The following is a 24,738-nucleotide window of genomic DNA, read 5'->3' as shown; positions in this document are numbered from 1 at the left end:
ATCTCTAGCGGTAGCGCACGGTGGACGCACGGTCGACGCAGACTGCCACGGAGGCCGTAGGTATGTGCACGGCGGGCGTAGGGGAACCGTGCGTCGACCCTGCATTGCCCGCAGGTAGTCATACAGACCGCAAGGCCACCGTACGGTGACCATGGAAATAGTGCGGCCACCATAATTTTTTGGGGGTTGGGAAAATTCATTTTTCATTGAGAAGAGCTTACGGCAGCCGCACAAATAACGCAAGCCCACCGTACGCCCTACGTACGGTTGACGTGGAACACATCTACGTCATAGCTTGGCTTGTCGAATTGCTACGGCGAACGTAGAAATGAAAAAAAGTTATAACTCCGCGCTATAATTCCACGGCGCCCCTACGGCCTGTAAAATATAGCCAAACGGCATAGGGCCTCCCTGAGGCCACCTCAGTTTCTCTGCAGCCGCCGCACGTTTCTGTCAATTCAGAGGGCGTACGGCCACCGTATCCTCGCTGTAGAGTAAATGTAACCTAGGCCTAAGGGAGTCTCAGTTTCAACTGTGAAGAAAAGACTTCGAGCTGCAGGTTTGACAGATCGAGTGGCAGCAAGAAAACCATTGCTAAGATGGCAAAATAAGAAAAAGAAGCTTGCTGGGCCATGAAGCACCGCCAGTGGACGACTGAAAACTTGAGGAAGGTCTTATGGACCGATGAATCAAAATTTGAAATCTTCGGTTCATCACGCAGGGTTTTTTTATGCCATTGAGTTGGCGAAAGGATGGTTCCTCAGTGTGTGACACCAACTGTCAAACATGGAGGAGGAAGCGTGATCTGGGGCCCTTTTGTTGGATCTATAGTTGGCAACTTGCACAGAGTGACTGGCACCCTGAACCAAAAGGGTGACCACAGCATTTTGCAGCGCTATGGAATACCCTCTGGTCGATGCCTAGTTGGTCAGGGGTTTATCCTACAGCAAGATAACAACCCAAAACACATCTCCAGGCTATGTCAGAACTACCTCAGAAGAAAAGAACAAGACTGTAGGCTTCAAATCATGGAATGACCAGCACAGTCTCCAGACTTAAATCCCATCGAGCTGGTTTGGGATGAAGTGGACAGAAGGGTGAAAGCAAAGCAACCTACAAGTGCAACACATTTGTGGGAACTTCTGCAACAATGTTGGGAAGAACTTTCCAAACAATATTTGATTTCCATTGTTGAAAGAATGCCACGAGTATGTTCGGTTGTTATATCTGCAAAAGGTGGCTGCTTTGATGAGTCAAAAAGTTAGATTAAAATTTGTTCAACAAAACGATTCCATGATTTCTTTGTTGTCTTTAATTGGTTATTTCTTCTATGCTTTAATTTCAGAGTACATTGAAACATTAAAATGCTTAAATTTCAGTAAAAACTGGAAAAATGCGGGTGTTCTAAAACTTTTGACCGGTAGTATACACGCAAGTTATGTGTGTGTGTGTGTGTGTGTGTGTGTGTGTATATATATATATATATATATATATATATATATATATATATATATATATATATATATATATATATATATATATATATATATATGGATGCAAACAAAAACAACATAATAATGACCGAAGCTTTTCTTGCTGCACTCTTCAGGGTACAAATCGCAGCAAGTGAAGGAGGAAATGAAGGCGCGTGCTTATAAATGCAAGTCTCAATAAGGTAGACACCGATTGGTTCAACCGTAATGACGTCACTGTTGGTCCGAACGCCCATTGGTCGGCTCATCATCTTCACCTCGAGCTCCCATTGGCTGAAGCAGAGTTCATCGATGATCGACGTTTGCAACCACATCCTGGAAAGAGGGGGGATGGTTTTCACCGAAGGTCCATTCGCCATTTGTTACCGTATTTCCCTTGATCTTTCCATGCTGAAAGAGACACAGAGATCGTACAAATTCCTTTTGACGACATAGTATTGGATTGGTGGTAAGGATGAAGGTTGCTTCCAACATACGTAAATGAAACGAGCTCCGACCTCAGCTCAATATCCTGAACATATCTGCATTGTACTGGTCTGCACAGATGGGGTTGGCAACCAGGTGATGTGCAATGGCAGATGAAGCAGATACAGTGGCGGGTGGTTGCTGGATATTTCTACATGTTCGCACTGGTTGTGTTCTAACCCTCACAATCTTTCTTCGAATCGCCAAGGGGACGTGTTGTTTGATCCAATCAGCCAATCTTAGTGTTGTGCGGCCCACGTACGGAGCTTCACATCGGCACTTAAACTCATAAATAACATTGCTGGTTTGTGAGGTGGATAGCACATCCTTGTTGACTGACGTCAGCCAACGACGAGAGGTAGAGATTACTCAGGGTTGCACAGCCAGAAACGTGTTGGTAACAATATGTTTGATTTGTACTTCAAACCTTCGTGATGATTGCCCTTTCCAGGGCATCCTGAAATAGACTGGACATTTGTCCGGACCAATCTTCCGATCTTTTGTCGTGTTTAGAAACTTTGTCGATGTACCATGTGCAATCGTCAAAACAAAAACAAGCAGACTGGTACTTATGAAATCGTCAACTTGACCTCCGACCTTGTCTAATAAAAGCTGTCTCTCGAGAAGGTAGTGATGCAAACCAGAAGTTTCTATGATGATTCTATACCAAACCATCATAAATCGAATGTTTGACCTCACTGTGACCTTGACCTTTGACCGATTTTGACCAAAATCTAATCAGCACTAGCCATCACCCTCCTGAATCACGTGGTGTAAGTTGACATTGGTAGCTTCTTCTGTTCTCGAGTTATCGTGCCTCCAAACAAACAAACAAACAAGCAGTCATAGACTGGTACTTACGAAATTATCAACTTGACCTCTGACCTTCTCTAATAAAAGCTGTCTCTAGAGAAGGTAGCGACACAAACCAGAAGTTTCTACGACGATTCTGTTCCAAACCATCAAAAATCGAATATTTGACCTCATTGTGACCCTGACCTTTGATCGATTTTGACCAAAATCTAATCAGCACTAGCCCTCACCCTCCTGAATCACGTGGTGTAATTTGACATTGGTAGCTTCTTCCGTTCTCGAGTTATCGTGCCTACAAACAAACAAACAAACAAACAAACAAACAGAAACGGAAGTCATCAACATACTTAGGAAATCTTTAGATTTCGTCAGTAACAAACAGAAACGGAAGTCATCAATATACTTATGAAATCTTTAGATTTCGTAAGTCAAAACAAACGCATGTGCATTTCCTTTATATCATTATTTCCCTGATGTAGTTATTTCCACATTTATATCCCTTAGATAGTATTTCCACACCACATATGCATTTCCCTTGTACAGTTACATTCAGATTTCTGCAGCAACTGAGATGAGGTCGTTTGAAATGCATTTGTTTAATGTAAACAGTAATTTCACATGAATAAATGTATTGCATGAAGTCTTTCCCAAGAACGTCGGGTAATGTTTGTTTTGTATTGAACAGAGAATGTGGTAATTACTCAGCCCTTGGACAGCATGGAGTTAAGGAATTAAAAACGTTTTATTCGTATTATCTAAATGGAAGAGTAAGAGATTTTAAAAAAACGAATCAACTTAAAATTGCATTGTGTGACTGCTCCTTAATTGCCTACTGAGGAATTTTTTCACATAACTGGCTTGCATTTACGAATTAATTTCAATGCTAACTATGAAAATGGGAAAAAAATGAACAAACGGAAGGTAAAAAGAAGAGGGATTGAAATGAGTTATAAAATAATTCAAAAGACATCAACCATTATAATAAATGGCCGTTGGGCGGTATATGGGTAAAGCAGGAGGTTAAATCTGGTACGGCTTAGACTTGATACAGTGTGTAGTGGTTATAATATATGATTGTATCATGTTTGTGGAGGTGAGTTATGGACTCCAAAAGTTGTTTCGTGGAAAAGGGGAACAGGTTATAGCATTGGGGTTATAGCTTATTTTGACTTCAATAGAATGTTTGACAAGGTGTGAGAATTTTACAGGCATTTCCGGATTTCGAATCACTGAGAAAAACAGGGGCTGCTTGTAGAAGGAGGTCGAAAGAGACAGGAATAAACGGGAGGAAGGACTGAGGGAACCAAGTGGCTGTACGTGTTGTGCCATGTTTGGTTTGTTGAATAAATTCCTGCTTGGAAGACTCTCTGCCGCTGTGGATCGATTGATCGATCGAAGGACCATCACGTCCCATGATATATTGGGGGCATGTCCAGGATTGATCATCTACCCAGGGAGTCATGTGTGGTACGAAGTGGACGTGGAAGGGTGAGAGTGACTGCGAACAGGGCAGAGCCTTTCTTCTCTCATTGGCAGTGCAGGTTCTTTGCGCATGTGTGGACAGCTGGGAGAGCCTTCTGTCAGATTCGTCCTTGTGAGGAAGTGAGACCCACAAGTGTGGAAGAGAGGGCATGAGAAGAGCATTCTTGTGGAGGAGGCTGTGGGACCATCTAAATCTGGGCCGTGGTTGGCCCATACCGGTGAGTGGAGAGAGGCTCATCTGCTGTCTCAGCTATCGTGATCATGGGAATGCCCACGTAAGGTTGGTGAGCGGTCAACACATTTAAGACTGAAGGTATGAGGGGGTTGTGTTGTGAGTGTTTGTGAGGTTAATAATTGATTGCCATTCAAACATCCCAGGCAAACATTCCTTTCCTGTAGTAATTCGCTGCAGACTACTGGAGTATATGAGAGTCTAACTCTCATATACTATACTTCTAAATGTAGCATTTTTGCCTGGGAGGAGTGTATGCAAAGTTTAGGATCGAGAGATTGTTGGAAATTGGAAGCAATTTAGGCCTGAGGCAGTTTGTAGCTGAACAGCAGGCCCTAGAAAGCAAGTATAAAGGCTCTTGGAAAAGGAGATCGAAAGGGAAAGATTAGAAAGGGAGGATAAAAAACACTTGAGGCCGAAATAGAAGCTAAAAGGTTCAAGGTGAAATGGGAAGATAAAATGCTGGAGCCTGATAGAAAGATGGAGATGAAGAGGCTCAAGTCTGAAAGGGAAGATGAAAGGCTTGAGGCTGAAAGTACAAGATTGGAAGTTGAAAGGGAGATGAGGATTTTTGAGGCCGAAGTGGAATTGACAGGTTTTGAAGTACAAAGAGCTCAAGTAGGTTTCCCAGAGAATGTGAAGAACATTTCGCAGGCCAGAGCTCCAAAGCTCCAACCTTAATCAAGGGGAAGGACAAGCTAAACAGCTACCTTCTGACGTTTGAGCATTTTGCTCATGATAAGTGGCTGGTATAGAGCAGGTTGGCCTACCTCGCTTGATGCTTTGTTAACTGGCAAGCAGAGTGCTCGATATGTATTCCATGCTTCCAGATGCAGCAGCTGTTGATTATGACTGGTTTAAAGAAGTGCTTTTGAAATAGTACGATCTAACCAAGGATGAATATAGGACCAAGTTTTGGAGTGGTAAGCCAGAGTTAGGGGAGAGTCCTGAGCAATTTATAGTTTGGTTGACAAATTACTTGATGGAGTGGATTGAACTCTCAAAGATGACCTGCGTGGTGAATTGTGCATGAAGGAACAATTTATTTGTGCCTGCCGGAAATATCTATTTGTTCATTTGCATGAGAGTTTCTTATAAAGCATGCGAGAGTTGAAGATGTTTTCATAATGGCTCCTAACAGACATCTGTCAACTGATATTCAGTGCACCAATGCAAGGGCTCACAGAAAGGAAAATGCACCTATTAAGCAGAGGGCAGACGAGAAGACCTTGGATTACTCCAAGACACTGTATTTTGTGTATGAAAAGCATGGTCATAAAGATGTAGACTGTAAGGACCAACTGAAGAACAAGGTAGGCTACGAGATGTGGTTTTATCTATGAAATCAAGTACGGCATGTATCAAGGGAATACAGGTCATCCAGAGGTGCTTGATAAGGTGTGAAAATAGCTGCTGGAGCAGTGTTGAAAGGTCCAGGAGAAGAAGTATCAGTGAGTTATTCTTGCAACCGGAAAGGTCTTGAAGTCAGTGCCAGCTGCCTGGTGAAAAATGAAATGAGAAGTGTCTGACACTGAATTGAAATGATTTATTAAAGAAGCCCATTTGTTGCTTCCATGTGGCACGAAGCTTCCGCTGGTAAGCAGTACCTGTATTGAACCCCTTGTTGGAGGTAAAAGGTAGATACCAGTGGTGAAGAGGAAGGCTGGACACTTAGCGCAGGTCTTGAGGGGCACAGGTTGCAATGGAGTTGTGATAAAGAAGGAGTTTGTGAAGGAAGATCAGCACCTCAAAAGTTAAGCTCTATGCCATTGATTGACAACACAGTACGGAAGACGCCAGTAGTCAAGATCTAGGTAGATACTCCTAACCTGATCGGTGCCGTTGAAGTCCAATACATCCTGAATGCAATCTATGATTCGATAGTTGGAAACGCACTTGGAGCTATGGCACTGAACGATCCAAATTCCAAACAATGTGGCAAGAGGCTGGCACAGTGACCACTCAGAGCCAAGCTTGGAGGGCTGATCAGTTTACTCTGATTGTGGAGTCACCTGTGTCCAGATGCCCGCATCGTGGAAAAGTACCAGATGATCAAGATGCAACAGGAGAATGTGATACTTCAGTAATACAAGGATTTACGAGGAACTTCAATAAATGGTAAGATCCCCGAACTGTCTTAACATTAGATGAGATATAGGAAGTCCCTGACTTATGAATGCCCTACTTATGAACACCTGAACTTATGAACCAACCCCAAAAATATATATTTTTTAAATTTCTGAGATATGAACATTCGCTCTCACTTCTGAAGCGATCATGGGCAGAGCAACTTGGGACTCGTTGGTTGGGTGAAGCATGAATCTTTCTTCTGAGAGGTGTCAAGAGTCTGCGCATTGCGTGAGCTACAGTATCCAGTGTACTGTACAATACTGTACTGTTTGCAACTATTTTCTTTACACACATTTTTGCATTCATAGTCAGGTCAGGTCAGGTATGGGAGCATGTGCCAGAACAGCGCGTCGCTGCGTCCACTTTCCGCCGGTACTCCAGGGGCCTCCGTCTGGCCATCCCCCAGGCAGATGCCAGGCCCATCCCCATCTCCTTGAGATGATGGTCAACCTGCTGCAACCACGAGGCATGTGGTCGGCCCACTGGCCTCCTCCACTCATGAGACTCCCTCGCTGAGAGAATCTGGTGAGCAGGATCAGCGTCAGGAAAACAAGCCACATGTCCATACAGCCGCAACTGACACTCACGGACTATGCAGGTAACAAATCTCATCCGAGTCTCTCTCAGCAACCGCTCGTTGGACACAAAATCCGACCAGCGATAGCCAAGGATTCTCCGAAAAGACCTGGTACCAAAGGAGTTAAGTCTCCGTCTCAGATCCTTGGTCAGAGTCCAAGTCTCGCATCCATAGAGCAAGACTGGAAGTACCAAGGACCTGAAGACTCAGACTTTCGTCCTCCCGCACAGGTACCGGCAGCGCCACACCCCATGATCCAGTGAATCCATGACTCCCCAGACCCGACCCAGACGTCTATTGACCTCTGACTCGCAGCCAGCAGAGACATGAATATCACTGCCAAGGTAAGTGAATCTCTCCACGACCTCAACATCCTCACCACAAACAGACACAGACAGGACAGCAGCATCCAAGATGTCACCGAAAGCCTGGATCTTAGTTTTGACACAAGAAACCCATAATCCCAGCGGCTCCAACTCCTCATTCAGCACCTCGAGGGCCCCCAAAAGGTTGTCTAAAGTCTCCGCAAAGATGACTGCATCATCTGCAAAATCAAGGTCCGAGATCTTGACATTCCCAAACGATGCACTGAAACTTGATCTCTCCGACATCCTCCCTAAAATCCAATCCATACAAGTGCTGAAAAGTGTGGGGGCCAGTACACATCCCTGACGAACTCCAGTAACAACTGGAAATAAGTCAGAGATGGTACCACCACACTTCACAGCACTCTCAGTACCAGAGTAGAGTTCAGACATCAGATCGATCAGTTTTGGTGGCACCCCACGAAGACCAAGAATCCTCCAGAGGATATCCCGATTCACTGAATCGAACGCTTTACAAAGATCAACATACGCTGCAAGCAGCCCCTGCCGAAACTCTCGTCTGCGTTCGGTGAGGACACGAAGGGCAAGGATACAGTCAATCGTTGACCTCTTTGGTGTAAAGCCTGACTGCTCTGGACGCTGGTGCTCAAGCAGATGGTGGCGAACCCTATCAAGAATTATCCGAGCAAAAACCTTGCCCGGCACTGAGAGCAGCATCACCCCTCGGTAGTTGTTGTAGTCTTGGCGATCACCCTTCCCTTTCCAGAGAAGGACAACAAGAACCCTGTTCCAGTCAGTTGGGATGATGCCTGTGTTCCAGGCAGAGCACAAAACTGCATGCAACGACACGAGTGCAGCATTTCCACCAGCATTGAGAAGTTCAGCATGGATGCCACAGATCCCTGGAGCATTGCCCCATTTCAACTGGTTCACCGCAGCCCGTGTTTCCACAAGCGAAGGTGGACCACAGTTGATTTAAGGGTCAGAAACAGGGATTGTAACACCCTTGACGTCCAACTCGACAGCTGGGGGATCAACCTGGTACAACCGCTCAAAGTAACCGGCCCAGCGGGCCTTCACTTCAGACTCCTCTGTCAAGAGCCTACCACTCTCTGCTCGAACTGCAGTGCTCCGAGGGATGGGCTTGGATGAACGCAATGCGCGAATTCCCCTGTAAGCGGGACGAGAATCACCTGTCCACAGGTGATTCTCTACTTCTCTACCCCCTCACAGATTCCTCGCACATAGGCCTCCTTGTCCACCCTCAGTGCACGTACAGTTTTACGCCTCAGCTCCCTGAACAGCTCAGCTCTGTCATTCAGCCTGGCCCTGCGACTCTGGTCAATGGTATCCAGTATCCTTTGAGAGACAAAATTCTTCTTTGCCCTGCAGTGAGCTCCAAGACATCCACCGGCAACATCAAGGACGATGGTCTTGAAGACGTTCCACAACTCTTCAGGACCCCCCAAAGCACCCAGACCCCCCAAGTGTCCACTCAGCCTGTTCGCAAACTCCTCAGCTACTCTCTCATCCCTGAGCTTGCCAACATCCAGCCTAGGCTGGGATGGTACCATTCTCCAGGATTTAAGGTGCAGCTTTAGAGTTGCTACAACAAGCCTGTGGTCAGTATTGAGGAACTGAGCACTCCGGTAGACCCTGCAGTTCTGGATCATCCTCCAACGACCGTCAATGAGGACATGGTCAATTTCCTTTGCCACACCACCAGCGTTGGAATACCAAGTCCAGCGATGAGCTTGTGGGCGCTGAAACCATGAACCAGCCACCCTAAGTCCATGACTTCTTGCAAAGTCAATGAACTTAGTGCTATTCTGGTTCATAGTTCCTGACCCATGGGGACCAACACACGTCTCATAACCATCCCTATCAATTCCAGTCGAAGCATTGAAATCCCCCAAGACTAGAAGTGTATCTCGTCTGGGGCACTGATCAACCACAGACTCGGGTGTGGCGTAGAATGTGTCCTTCACGGTGAGATCACTCGCCTCAGTCGGAGCATAAACAGAGACCAGGGAAATGACACCTAAGGAGTGATGAATCCTTAATCTCATAATACGCTCGTTGACCGGTGTTACCTCAATTATCATTGGGGTCAGCTTATTGGACACAGCTTCAGCAACTCCTTGGGTATGGTAACCATCAGAGCGACCAGACCAATCCATACAAGTCTGCGCATTGCGTGAGCTACAGTATCCAGTGTACTGTACAATACTGTACTGTTTGCAACTATTTTCTTTACACACATTTTTGCATTTATAGTAACCACCCACCATTATCTTGGTGCAACCACCCACCATTATCTCGCCGCAATCCGGTCTCCGAACCTCAGAGAGAGCTGCAATCCCGATGTCCAAACGCTTGAGCTCAGATGATAACAGAGACAAGTGATCATCCTCTCTTCAGGATAGGACATTCCAGGCACCCACCCGAAGGGACTGCCTCAGGTTAACCCAAGGAGACCGCCGTCTGGTGGACGACACCTCAGCACCACTCCGACACACTCTCCCGCAATCTGACCCAGGGATGTTACCCCGTGGTTTCCCTCCTATCATCAAAGATTGGGGGTCCCGAAGGCTTTGCCCCAATCCCGTCATCCGGTGAGCTGCCCTGCGAAGGGAAGCTGCACAGGAGGTACTCCCACGGAGTGGGTTTTCAGATTTTTTTGCGTTTTTGCGGAATGAAGGGTTTTACGGTGGCCGGAGTGCAAATCCTGCCACCAACCTCCTCATAAAAAGTAACCCAACTGCAGGAGGATGTCCGCAGACACAGTTGGGCACACTAGATATGGATTCATAGTGCCACCTGTTTTACCGTTTTAGTGAAACAAATCCTAATCATGACTGGTAAGCGTTGCAGTGATATTCCTGCAATAAAGAAACGCAAAACCTTACCAATGGAGACAAAACTGGATGTTATTAAACATTCTGATGAAGGTGAAACTCCCTCCTAAATCAGCCGTTTGTTTGACGATTACAACAATTATCAAGGACAAGACAAGACGTTTACTTCACTTGACAGTACGTTTTATTAATCGCAATTATTACAGTTCGTGGGGGTGAAAGGGATATTATTTACTATCATTTATTACAAATGTACAATATTTCAACTTAATTGAATGATAAATTAAGTGTTAAATTGGCTTTCTTGGGTTGGTTGTAGAACTGAACCACCATTTATAACACAGATTCAATGGGAAGTTGAGTTCCGACTGAGGAACATCCAACTGAAGAACGATTGTTCAGAATGCAACCTATTCATAAGTCGAGGACTCCCTGTATTCCATTAACAAAGTTAATCTCAAGCAGATTATTTTAAGCATGTCTCCTTAGCAATGACCTCTAATAAGGGTGAAAGCTATGCTATATCTCTGCCTGTGGCATTTTGAACTATTGCACATAAGGCTTGAGTCACGTTGTCAGATGCCCCTGATGGGTCACAGTATAGTGCAATGTGACAGTGATGTCATGGTGTTGCTGTAGGTTGGAGAAGGGACTGTACTTTTATGGGAGGTCAGAGGTTCCAACCCCAGCCGAGTCATACCTAAGATAAAATTGGTAAGTTCTGCTTACTTGCATGATGCTCAGCATTTAAAGGGTACAGCACAGAAAAATCCCCCATCGGTTGTCATCCATGGCGAGGAATAAATTCTCCCTTAATTGCCCTGCTGAGTGTGGAGAGAAAAGCGACGCCAAAGTGATGTTGTCGATGGTAACCAGAGTGCTCTGGGAAGTGGGTCACTTCCCCCAATGTCAGTGGCTGTATTTGTGTGTAAAGTCAAGTGTGGTGTTGTCTCATATATCCATCTGCATGTGTGTGCATGATTTGTGTCACAGCTCCTACATGAGCCTGAGAAGCTGTTAAAATTATATATATATATATATATACATACACACATACATCTTCTTCTTCTTCTTTTGGCTGCTCCCTTTAGGGGTCACCACAGCGGATCATCCGTTATGATCCGCATAATGATTTGGCACAGGTTTTACGCCGGATGCCCTTCCTGACGCAACCCTGGTCGGCTCTTACAACACAGGGATATGGTACACCTATTTTAACCGGGGTATACACCGGCCCAGTACACTGGTACTCATTTCGCCGACCTCGGAAGGATGACAGGCTGAGTCAACCGCCTGGTGTATTAATTCAGTGGCCCAACAGGGCTTGAACTCAGGACATTTTGGATGCCAAGCCGCTGCCCTAACCACTGTACCAACACCAGGCTCATATATATATATATATATATATATATATATATATATATATATATATATATATATATATATATATATATATATATATATATCAGTATCATCAGTAAGTTGGATGGATCAGTTAGGATGAAGTGAGGACAGCTATGAAGAAGATGAAAAGTGGAAAGGCAGTTGGCCCAGATGGCATACCAGTGGAGGAATGGAAGTGCTTAGGAGAGATGGCAGTGGGGTTGTTAACCAGATTGTTGAATAAAGTCTTGGAAAGTGAAAGGATGCCGGAGGAGTGGAGATTAAGTGTACTGGTTCCGATTTTCAAGAATAAGGGTGATGTGCAGAGCTGTGGAAATTACAGAGGGATAAAGTTGTTAAGCCACACCATGAAGGTGTGGGAAAGGAGTGGAAGCAAAGTTGAGAGGAGAGGTGACGATCTGTGAGCAGCAATATGGGTTTATGCCAGGAAAGAGCACCACTGATGCAATGTTTGCTTTGAGAATGTTGATGGAGAAGTATAGGGAAGGCCAGAAGGAGTTACATTGTGTGTTTGTGGACTTAGAGAAAGCTTGATAGGGTGCCAAGAGAGGAGTTGTGGTATTGTATGAGGAAGTCAGGAGTGGTAGAGAAGTATGTGAGGATCGTGCAGGATATGTATGAGGACAGTGTGACAGCGGTGAGGTGTGCGGTAGGAATGACGGACCGGTTTAAGATTAAAGTGGGATTGCACCAAGGATCGACTCTGAGCCCTTTCCTGTTTGCAATTGTGATGGACAGGTTGACGGATGAGATCAGACTGGAGTCTCCATGGACTATGATGTTCGCGGATGACATCATGATGTGTCGGGAGAGTAGGGAGCAGGCTGAGGTGAGCCTTGAGAGGTGGAGGTACGCACTGGAGAGAAGGGGAATGATAGTCAGTCAGATTAAGACGGAGTACATGTGCGTAAATGAGAGGGATGGTGGTGGTATGGTGCGGTTGCAAGGAGCTGAGGTGGGGAAGGTGGATGGGTTTAAATACTTGGGATCAACTGTCCAAAGTAATGGAGAGTGTGGGAGAGAAGTGAAAACGAGAGTGCAGGCAGGATGGAGTGGTTGGAGAAGAGTTGCAGCAGTGATTTGTGACAGAAGGGTAGCTGCAAGAGTGAAGGGGAAAGTACATAAGACGATTGTGAGACCAGCTATGTTGTATGGTTTGGAGGCGGTGGCACTAACAAAAAGACAGGAAGCGGAGCTGGAGGTGGCAGAGTTAAAGATGCTGCGATTCTTGTTGGGAGTGATGAGGATGGATAGGATAAGGAATAAGTATATTAGAGGGACAGCACAGGTAGGACGGTTTGGAGACAAAGTGAGAGAGGCGAGATTGAGATGGTTTGGACATGTGCACAGGAGGGAAGCGGAGTATATCGGGAGAAGGATGTTGAAGATGGAGCCGCCAGGTAGGAGGAGAAGAGGAAGGCCAAAGAAGAGGTTCATGGATACGGTGAGGGCAGACATGAGGGTGGTTGGAATGTCAATGGAAGATGTGGAGGATAGAGCGAAATGGAGACGGTTGATCCGCTGTGGCGACCCCCAACGGTAGCTCGCCGAAAGAAGAAGAAGAAGAAGATATATATATATATATATATATATATATATATATATATATATATATATATATATATATATATATATATATATATACATATATATCTGCGGTTCTAGGAACCGCATCCCTCCAAAGCAATGACATCCATCATTCAGTGGTCCCCAGACAGTTATTTCATTAATATACGTGCAGTTAGACCCTTCCTTCTTGTCTAATGGGTCCAACGGGACAAGTGCGTTGTGGGAATGTCATAGTTAGGTCTGTTTATATCTCCAACTTCATTCCTACTCTTTTTCTCTATTCCTGAGATAAATCCAAGCAACGGCCACCTGTAAAAGCTGCGGCCAAGCCCTTCACTGCAAGAATGCGTCTTCGCAAAAGTCAGCACAAGCGTCGACAGCCCACGAGACAGTGGGATAGAAAAGAAGACCACTATTCCCACCACATAGCTGCACGGAACACAGCGATAACCCCTACCCACTGTTCAGGAGACCAGGAGACCAGAAGCCTCAACAACATGGTGTGCCGCTGCAGGAATGCAGTGCTGAGGGAATACAGTAAAAAGACAAACAACCTCGGCCCCGCCGTACAGGACGCACGCGGCAGGTTCTTTTCACTCCAAATCTCTATCTAATACTTATATCTATACTCTTTTCAACCCAAACCTACATCTAATAATTATATCCAATCTTTTCCTTCGATTCCTGACACAGATCAGGGCCGGCGCCATGCACACCACTGCCTTTGATAAATAACCGCATGTTCGATGGTGGGCGGACCCATGCGCAACCCCAAGATAATTTATTATCGTACACAGAGCAGGGCACGAAGAGCACACATCTTGGGGTATGCGCATGGGTTTACAATAGCATCTTACCGTCGGTCTTCCCTGACCACCGCAGCCTCGGGTATCTCCCGCGGATGGTGGACATCTTCTTGCCTCTCCGCCCGGCGAGGCTGTAATTGTAACAGCCTCGCCCCTCCGCCCGGCGAGGCTGTAATTGTTACATTGTAACCCAGAACTTCCAAGTGAAAAACAAATTCCACAAATTTCAGAAAATTAATTAAAAATACAAAACTCGAATATCTTGGTTGGATAAATGTCCAACCCCCCCCCTTAAAAAAGCAATTGTAAATTAGCTTAGGTGTAACCAATCCCCTTCAAAACCACACACCGTTAATTGGCCTCACACACCAGCGTTAAATTGTGGTGATTTTGATAATTTCAGAATAAAATCAGCTGTTCCTGTCGGTTTTCTCTGCTGGGTAGTGCATTTCACAGCAAAGACTCAACCATGAGCCCCAAGGAGTTTTCAAAAGACCACTGGGATAAAGTTGTGGAAAGGCACAGATCAAGGGATGGGTATAAAATATTTCAAAGGCCTTGAATATCCCTTGGAGCACAGTCAAGACAATCATCAAGAAGTGGAAGGAGGATAGTACCACCAAGAACCTGCCTAGATCAGGCCGTCCGTCCAAACAGGATAACCAAGCAAGAAGGAGACTGATCAGAGAGGCCACCAAGAGGCCAATGGCAACTTTGAAAGAGCTACAGGCCTTTATGACAAAAACTGGTCACTGTGTGCATGTGACAACAATATCCCAAGCAATCTACAAGTCTGGTCTATATGGTAGCAATGGCTGATCCAGGGGGGGGGGGGGTTACTGGGTGCCCGTGAACCCCACCCCCCTCCCCTCCGCCCTTACAATTATGTCACATAATCGTCATGCGAGATATCACTGGATAATTGGCAATCGCACGTCTTTTGCTTTCACTCGGCAGGCAATTAATTTGAGCCACGATACTTTTCGCCATTGGTTCTGCATTAATCCCTGCAGCTCAGTGTTTAGTTATGTCTCCGAAGAGAAAGGCAACATTTTCAGGATTGTGTCCTCCAGCAAAGCGCAGTATAATCCTGAACTATTTCATCAGGTAATTCAAAGTTTCAGTGGCTCCATCGTCCATTATTATAATTAATGATCTGATGATCCGCAATGGCAAGTTTAGGTTTAGGGCTCGGGGTCATTTCACTGCATTTTGTGCTTGTCCATTTGATATTTTCATTGATTTGTCTTGGAAACATTTTGTGTATTTATATTGTTGTTGTAAAGATCCATCGCAAAGATTCCAAAATTTTCATCTTTTCTATAGAATCAGTTAGGCCGAAGTCACATTTGCTCTACGGCGAGGATAAGGCGGCCGTACGCCCTCTGAATTGACATAAACGTGCGGCGGCCGCAGAGTTTCTGCGGTGGCCTCAGGGTGGCCCTACGCCGTTTGGCTATCTTTTACAGGCCGCAAGGTCGCCATGGAATTATAGCGCGGAGTTATAACTTTTTTCTTTTCTACGTTCGCCGTAGCAATTCGACAAGCCGAAAAAAAAAAAACTGGTAAAAAAAAAAAATTAACCCATTCGTTACCGTCCGTCTGGCCGCACGTTCGCCTTAGGGCCCCCCTGCGGTCGCCTTGCGAGCACCTTGCGTCTGCCTTGAAAATTATATGGCCGCCGCAGGGCCCCCTTAAGGTCACCGTGCGACATCAAATCAAAGATCGTATGGCAACCCCACGTTTTCGGTCTCCACAATTTCTAAATACACCGTGCAGCTCCCCGAAAAATAAAAACATATGTGACTGCTACATTGTGTGACCGTGGAAATACTGTCGCCGCTGTATAATTGCTAGTGGCCGTAGATTACGGAGACCCCACTGCCGCTGTGGCAAATGTGACAGGCCTTAGTGACAAGCTTGAGGCCTTTTCATCAAGTAGCTCGATATTCCCAAATTTTCCTGTGGAAAAACTAAATTGATGGCCAGACACTGCTCTGGATAGATTAACTGTTTTTTCCTTGATGATTACATCGACTTGAATAAGGCTGGTGGTATATTTCACAATTTGAGAACATCTTAACCTGAAGTGAACCCCCCCCCACGCTCCCCCCACCCCCAAAAAAGTATCTGGATCTGCCCCTGAGTGGGGTTACTCAAATAAGGCAATAAGGAAGCCATTACTCAAAAACCCCACCTTGAAGCCCGTTTGAGGTATGCAAAAAAAACCACTCCAGAGATTCTGAAGCCATGTGGCAAAACGTTTTGTGCTCTGAAGAAACCAAGATGGAACTTTTTGTCCAAAATGCAAAACGTTACATTTGGTGCAAACCCCACAGAGCACATCACCCAAAGAACACCATCCCTACTGTGAAGCATGGTGGTGGCAGCATCATGTTATGGGGATGTTTCTCATCAGCAGGGATTGGGGCACTTGTCAGGATAGAAGAGGAAATGGATGAAGCAAAATACAGAAAAAATTCTAGAGGAAAACCTGCTGCCCTCTGCAAGAAAGGTGAAATTGGGACGGAAGTTCACCTTTCAGCATGACACCAACCCGAAGCACACAGTCAAAGCTATACTAGAGTCACCAAGGAAATGAAAGATAAATGTCCTTGAGTGGGCCAGTCAGAGCCCCAACCGAAATCCAATCGAAAATCTGTCGCATGACAAAGATTGCTGTCCATCAACGTTCCCCACACAGCTTGACTAAGCTTGAACAGTTTTGTCCAGAAGAATGGGCAAATATTGCCCAATCAAGGAATGCGAAGTTGGTTGAGATCTATCCCAACAGACTCACAGCTGTAATTGCTGTCAATGGTGCTTCCTTTCAGTATTAACTTACCATATTAACTCAGGGGGGTGGACACTTATCCAACCAAGATATTCTCGTTTTGTATTTTTAATTAATTTTCTGAAATTTGTAGAATTTGTTTTTCACTTGGAAGTTGTGGGTTATGATGTGCAAATAAAGGTGGGGAAATTATGATTTAATGAAATTTGCCAGCGATAAAGTGACAAAAGGTGAAAATTTTGAAAGGGGATGTAAACTTTCTACAGGCACTGTATTCTGAAAGTTTAAAATAAGCAATTACTCAAACTCCAGAAAAATTCACAATAAACTGCAAATTATGACTACAAATGCAGACAAATGGATGCCAACGAAGCATTGAGCAATGGATATAAAACAGAAGTAACACAAAAGGAGAGAATGTAAAACTTTCAAACGGTAATTTGAAATTGACATTTACAATAAATATAAAGAACTCCTGAAATATTTTAAATGGAGGACTCATCAAGTACAATATAATTATAGTGCATAAATTTTTCAAACACCGAACATGCAATCATTGAAAGAACTGGCAATTTCACAATTCTGTATTACAAACCAAAACATTCGACATGATTTAATAACAATGACGTTCCTTTCATTGAATAAATACATGAAAAATATTTTACCCTTTTCACTGACTTTAATTGAGCATTGTTAAGTAAACCAGATTTTTACATTAATTTGTATTGATCTGAAATTCATAATATGCTTACAATTCTGGTTCAGAAATGTAGTCATATTTTGTGGATTCATTTATAATAATAAAAAAAATAGATTAATTGATCCATGAAGATATGAATGATAGACACATATTGATCAAGGTGACAAAGAGTGATTATCTGAATGACATGATGCTTCAACATGTACAAAAGTTTTCTCAAAAATGATCTTTTTCTACATATAAATGTCTTCAAACAATAATTTGCGGCATGTCTTACAAAAACATAAAAAGATCGAAACATTTACAACAGTACAAATGTCACATAAATCAATTGATTATATTTTGCAAAGGATTTTAAATACTGCAAAGCTTATTCCCACCAGTGCCTTGGATATAAATGAATTCTAATTAAGGAGTACACTGTATAACTAAAGATTGCCTCTTGACAACAACAGGGCTAATCAATCTGCTTTGGAATTATTCCACCAGAACATCAAAGCAAATAAAACTAAACAATGAACCTTCAAGAATGCAGAATGAATGAATGATATATAACTAAATAGGGAGTATGCAATGATAAATACTGCATTTAATTTTTAATCACACCAAGGCCTCAAAGAGAGTCACATGACTATGACTTCACATGAAGTAGAGTAAAAACAAGCAAAGATATCCAAACCTTTTCATCAGACGAACATTCACATCTAATATCCACTCAGTCATGTCAAAACATTCTTTCAACCAAATAGTTATTCTTTTTTTAAAATTACTTCTCATTACCTGTCTTTACACTTTGCACATTTATTCTATGTATGACAATTAAGCAGTTTAATTGACAATCGCCCTAATTTTTTTTTTACTTCTGCATGTACAGTTTCATTTTCACCTTCAAACTCAGACCAAGATTTAACGATCAACATCGTTTTCAGGGGGTTTACTTTCACATTTTCCTCATTACCTTCACCACCGAAGGTTGAAGGAGGTTATGTTTTCACCCTGCCTGTCTGTTTGTTTGTCTGTGCGCAGAATATCTCAAAAAGTTGTGGACAGATTCGGGTGAAATTTGGTGGGCAGGTTGTATGTGTGATATGGATGAAATGATTCGATTTTGGTGAAGATCCAGATCTGCCTACTGGAATTTTAAAGTAATTCTTCACCATTGAGAGATGGGGCCAAAAACTACATTTTGTACAATATCTCAATAAGTGGTGGACAGCTTCAGACTAAACTTGGTGGACAAATTGGGTGTTTGACAAGGAAGAATTGGTTCAATTTTGGTGAAGATCCGAATCCAGATCCAATTTTTTCAGTGATTCACCACTGAGAGATAGGGCAAAGCTGGTGTATATGTATGTATGTATGTATGTATGTATGTATGTATGTATGTATGTATGTATGTATGTATATATATATGTATATATGTATATATGTATATATATATATATATATATATATATATATGTATATATATATATATGTATATATATATATATATATATATATATATATATATATATATATATATATATATATATATATATATATATATATATATATATATATATATATGTATATATATATATATATATATATATATATATATATATATATATATATATATATATATGGACCAAACTCCATGCAGAGCGTTGGTGCTGCCGAAGTAGTCTCCTTGGCTATTGGGCACAATCCTGGACAGGTAGCCACTCATTTTGCCAACCTCAGAAGGATGACATGTAAAGTCAACCCCACCTGGTATTAATTCAACAGCCAAGTGGGATTTGAACTCAGGAACCTGGGATCCCCAAGCCCATCACCCTAACCCTAACCAACAACAGGCTATATATATATATATATATATATATATATATATATATATATATATATATATATATATATATATATATATATATATATATATATATATATATATATATATATATCGGTAGATATCTCAAAGTTGTGGATGGATTTGGATGAAACTTGGTGGACAAGTTGGGTGTGTGACAAGGACAAATTAATTCGATTTTGGTGAAGATCCGAATCCGGATCTGGACACGAGAATTATGTAATTTTAAAAGTGTTTCTTCACCGTTGAGAGGTAGTATAGGGCCAAAAATGATATATAACATGATATTTCAAAAATGTAATGGGCCCGATATGTTCTCATGGATCAGGCATTGTGTGGCGGTGGTATGTGCTCTACTGAGTGCCCTTCTCATTTTAATATCTCATTATCCATTACAAATCTGTTGTTTTCAAATACAGCATTCCTCCTCGTACTTCAATTTTTCATTTTTTCTCTGAAAAGTCAAACCAGGCATAACAAAATCCATGGTGAATCTATAACACACATATTCATGATGATGAGTTTAATGGGTCGAAAACTAATCTGTTAAATATTGTCCCTTTTAATGTTTCACATTTTATCTTAACTTACAAAATGTACCTATATTCCATACAGCAGACAGGGATGGAGTAGGAGATAGGGATGGAGCTCAGGAATACGTTTATTAAAATATACAGTACTTCATGATATCACCATTCTGAAAAAGGGTCTAAGTCGGGTGCCACACCCATTTTCATCACTTTAAACCCTTGCTCTTCATTGTCGACTGTGTGCCGTACTGAAATTACAAAGGTTTTGCCTTTTTCACTCCATTGACACATTAAGGTCATTCAATTTTGTTGCTTAACATCCCCAATACTAAAGAGACCATTTCTACAGCTGCACGTTACACCATCGTGACTTTCACATAAAGTGTGAATTTTCTTCATTAACACTCCCCAAGGAATCATGGCATTCACCCCTTTAGGCGCACCCCCACCCTTCCGCTTCCATCCCCGCTTGTATGGGGAACTGAGTGTACATGCCATGTTTGGTCAAGATCAGCCAGAAGGTGCAAGAGGAGTTGGCAAACAAGCAAACAATCAAATACATGAGCATACAAACTGCTCACGCTTTATGGTACACATTGGTGTTCACAAAGGTGACATAAGCATGTAATATAAATGTTTGTTTGGAGTGCATGTGTTATTTTGTGTTCTTTCCTTGAATTCTCCCTTTATTTATTTTATTTCCCTTCCCAACCCCAACTCTCATCAGTGCACACTTTTCCTTATGATGGCATAAGTTCATGATACGAGTCTAAAATATCCATTATTCATTCCTTAGAGGAGGTATACATGCATCACTTTTGATTCATATACTTCCCATAAGGAAGGAATCATTTATGATTCATAAATGTGCATCATCCTTCTATGTGATTATCCATGGCAGTTGGCCTTTTGAGATTGTCTCTCTCCAGGATATTGCCCTGTGGAGATCTCTCTTTCTCTCTCAAGTCCACTCATTATGCTAATGATATGCAGAGGCCATAAAATGCATTCATCATTGCTGGCCTTTCTTCTTCTTTATATTTTTTCCTTCTGTCTATACCAGCAGTCTGACTTCTTCTCTCATATCACTACTTCTATGCCGACCTTTTCCTCCATCTTTCTTTGCAATAAAGGTTTTTTTTTTGTGCGATTTGCAATTCCCTTGTGTTAATGGTTTGCTGCACGTTTTAAGAGCTGAAAAGGATTTGTTCGCTTTGGTGTTGAAATTTTTCATGCTCATCAGGACTTCGGTTTAAAACAGTGCTCGCTGTTCCTGACTCCTGTGAATGGAAACTATCGCAAGTTAATGGCACCTTTGAACGCTGCCCTTTTCGAGTCGTGAATCTGCGGTACTCCTCCGTTGATATCTCTTTCACCGCGGTGAATGAAAGTAGTTGTTTGTTTCTGTCTTGTGGAAAAAAAATATCAAGTATCCTCGATGCGTTTAAGTAGCAGCAGAAGATCTTGTCTCTATATGTAAACGACAACCGTGGTCTGGCATTTGTCCGAGTAACGATCTAACCGTGTGATTCAATTGCTGAAGAAAAGCAATACAAACTCGGAAAGGGTATCATAAATAAATTTATATATAAATAATATAAATGTATATACACACACATACAGGTGTATGCATCGAACCTTGCAGGTCTACCTGCAGGAAGGTTACATCGAGTAGTGCAAAAGTGCAGCCAAGCAACATAACTTGGAATTTGCCATTTATGCAAACGTTGCTGTGTTTACTTTCTTGCTTGGTTCACGTTTGCAAAGACTCATAAAAAGCACAAAACATTCATTGCCTCCATTAATAATCCACCCCCATTGTCCGCGTTGCATCCCCACCAGATGCGACTCCCAGCCCCCGTTGCAACACAGCCCGCCTTGTGAGGATATTAAAATTATAATGTAAAATAATACAACACCAGGGATGAAAAATAAATAAATACCATCGCATCGAAAGAGTTGCAAAGAAACTTCCTTTTGTGTGTACATATGGCGTCGTGCTGTATATATAGAGCTTAGGCGAAATGTTCATATCTGTAATGAATTGAGCTTCTTACGATTAATGCATAATGAATCGCGGGTTCTCATTAACATATTAATGGCACTCGTTTTTAGAAATGAGCCTTGTGTTTGGAAATACAGAACACGAGCATGACAATCGATTCACCTTTTGCAATAAAGCTGCTGACAGACACTTACAGCAATTATCGATATCGTCTATATATCTAACCTCAGGCAATAATAATTAGGGTTGTGCGTCGTCTCAAATCATCCGCGATAGGTCTGCCGAGTCTAACCTGAACGGTAACTCCACTGCGAAGTGAAGTTTATAATCACAGCGACACTCACAAACATGTTCGAGTTGTCTGGTCCTGGGTCCGATTCACTGCAATAGAAATTGTCGTCCTGCCGTGGTGATGCTGCACGGCACATCCCGCTATATCGGCGTGGAGCAGGTAATAATAAATAATGATCCCACGTTGTGTTTCACAAAACCACAAATTTCACGATGCAGTGGAGTAAATGCGATAAGGTGACGGGGGACCAGATGTGTGGGTTTATATCGTTTGGAATGATTTCTAGATACTATACTCGTGAACAATCGAGACGTTATAAAATATGGAACGGTGACGGTGGAGTGTTATCATTTCAAAAGCTACATCACTCTTGATGGAAATAAATCCGTTGCTCCGGAGGTTGCGCAGATCGCCTCGAAGGTTGGTTCCAGGTTGTGCGTGCACACTCACGGTGCTGAATGAAGAAAGCGCCCCGCCAAGCACGTCACGTGTCCACGTAGTGGAAACGAGGAGGTGTACCCGCACCAGAACACATGTCAAGGTTTACCGTCAGTTGACTTTTACAAACGTTTGATCAATCCAGGAGCAATGTACTTCACACCAATGTGTACCTTTATGTGTACAGTACTGTACTTGGTAGGCACAAACATGAATAATCCGTTTTACAACACATTACACCAGTTGCCTCCTCCGAAGGCAGTGTGAAAGATTGTGTGAGAGGGAGAGAGACAGAGACAGAGACAGCGACAGACAGAGACAGAGAGATGTGCTTGTCGTTGCCGTTGCCTGGTTGTTGGAATAAAACCTTTGGCAATTAAATTCCCGGGAAAACTCTCGCTTGAGAAATATTTCTGAGTAATTTTTCCGAAAATATTTGGGAAAATACAGCATTTAAGTGCATCTTTGCTTCGGAAAGCAGAAAACAATTGACAAACGTGTCTGACATATCTCGAATATTAAAATATAATACAAATGGGCATGTATATCATGGAGCCATGCTCTAAAATTGTTTATAAACAAAGTGTAACAAATATCAAATGCTGTAGTGTGTGTTTAATAATATGTAGTGCTTACAATAAGAGATAGAGATAGAGGGAGGGAGACAGAGTCAATGAGTAAGTAAAAGGAGTGAGTGTAAGACTGAAAGAAGGAGTGGTTTGAGTGTGAGCAAATTAATGGTTAGTAAATGTGAGTGAGAAAGCAAAATAAGTGTCATATAAGGCTCAGGGTGAAGAGTGAGGGAGTATAGAAGGTGTGAATGAGTATAAGGATCAGGATAAAGAGTAAATAAGTGAGTAACATGGATGTATCACCGTTTCATATGCTGACTGTGGCTGCTGGTTGCATCATTGCTGGGAGTGCAGCTGTGCTGCTGACGCAGTGCCCTCTGTTTCCAATAAGCTGTTACTCATTTTGCCGATCTCAAAATGATGAACAGGCTGAGTCAACCCACCTGGTGTTGTTCAACAGCCCGACAGGGTCTCAAACTCAAAACCCTACAGATCTTCCGTTAAGCAACACCAGGTTTAACGTAGTTGTGAATGAGTGTAAGCCAGTACAGATGAGGGTAAAGAGTGAGTAAATGAATAACCAGGTTGTGAATGAGTGTAGGGATCAGGGTAAAGAGCCAATAAGTGAGTGTGGAGTGTGTAAACGAGTGTAAGGATCAGGGTAAAGAGCGAAGAGATGAGTAGTGTGGGTGTGAATGAGTGTGGGAATCAGGGTACAATGAGTAAGTAGTGAGTATAAACCGGAGTGTGAATGAGTGTAGGGATCAGGGTAAAGAGTGGGGAAATGAGTATAAACAAGAGTGTGAATGAGTGTAGGGATCAGGGTAAATAATGAATAAGCGAGTGTAGAGTGTGTGAATGAGTGTAAGGATCATGGTAAAGAGGAAAGAGGCGAGTAGTGTGGGTGGAAATGTGTGTCAGGATCAGGGAAAAGAATGAGTAACAAGTGTGTGAATGAGTGTTGGGATCAGGGTAAAGAATGAGTAACGAGGGTGTGAATGAGTGAATGGATCAGTGAAAGAGCGAATAAGTGAGTGCAGAAGGTGTGATTGAGTGTAATGTTCCGGTAAAGAGTGAGTAACGAGGGCGTGAATGAGTATCACGATCAGGGTAAAGAGTGAATAAGTGAGTGTAGAGTGTGTGAACGAGTGCAAGGATCAGGGTAAAGAGCGAAGAGGTGAGTAGTGTTGGTGTGAATAACTGTCTGGATCAGGGTAAAGAGTGAATAAGTGAGGATAAACAAGGGTGTGAATGAGTGTCTGGATCAGGGTAAAGAGCGAATACGTGAGGATAAACAAGGGTGTGAATGAGTGTCGGGATCAGGGTAAAGAATGAGTAACGAGAGTGTGAATGAGTGTATGGATCAGTGTAAAGAGCGAATAAGTGAGTGCAGAAGGTGTGAA

The 24,738-nt window shown here is 42.9% G+C and overlaps 1 protein-coding gene across 8 annotated transcripts in view; it reads right to left on the bottom strand.

Moving 5' to 3' along the window:
- The window catches only part of LOC147027869 (CUGBP Elav-like family member 3), a 404,118-nt gene that overhangs the window by 292,955 nt on the left and 86,425 nt on the right, over positions 1 to 24,738 (bottom strand). The window lies entirely within an intron of this gene.

The sequence above is a fragment of the Eptatretus burgeri genome, chromosome 4, assembly GCF_056783735.1.
Source record: "Eptatretus burgeri isolate ZD-2024b chromosome 4, Ebu_testis_v1, whole genome shotgun sequence".
Lineage (NCBI taxonomy): Eukaryota > Metazoa > Chordata > Myxini > Myxiniformes > Myxinidae > Eptatretus > Eptatretus burgeri.
Note: the sequence above shows the minus strand (reverse complement) of the source record. Positions and strands in the feature narration are given on the sequence as shown.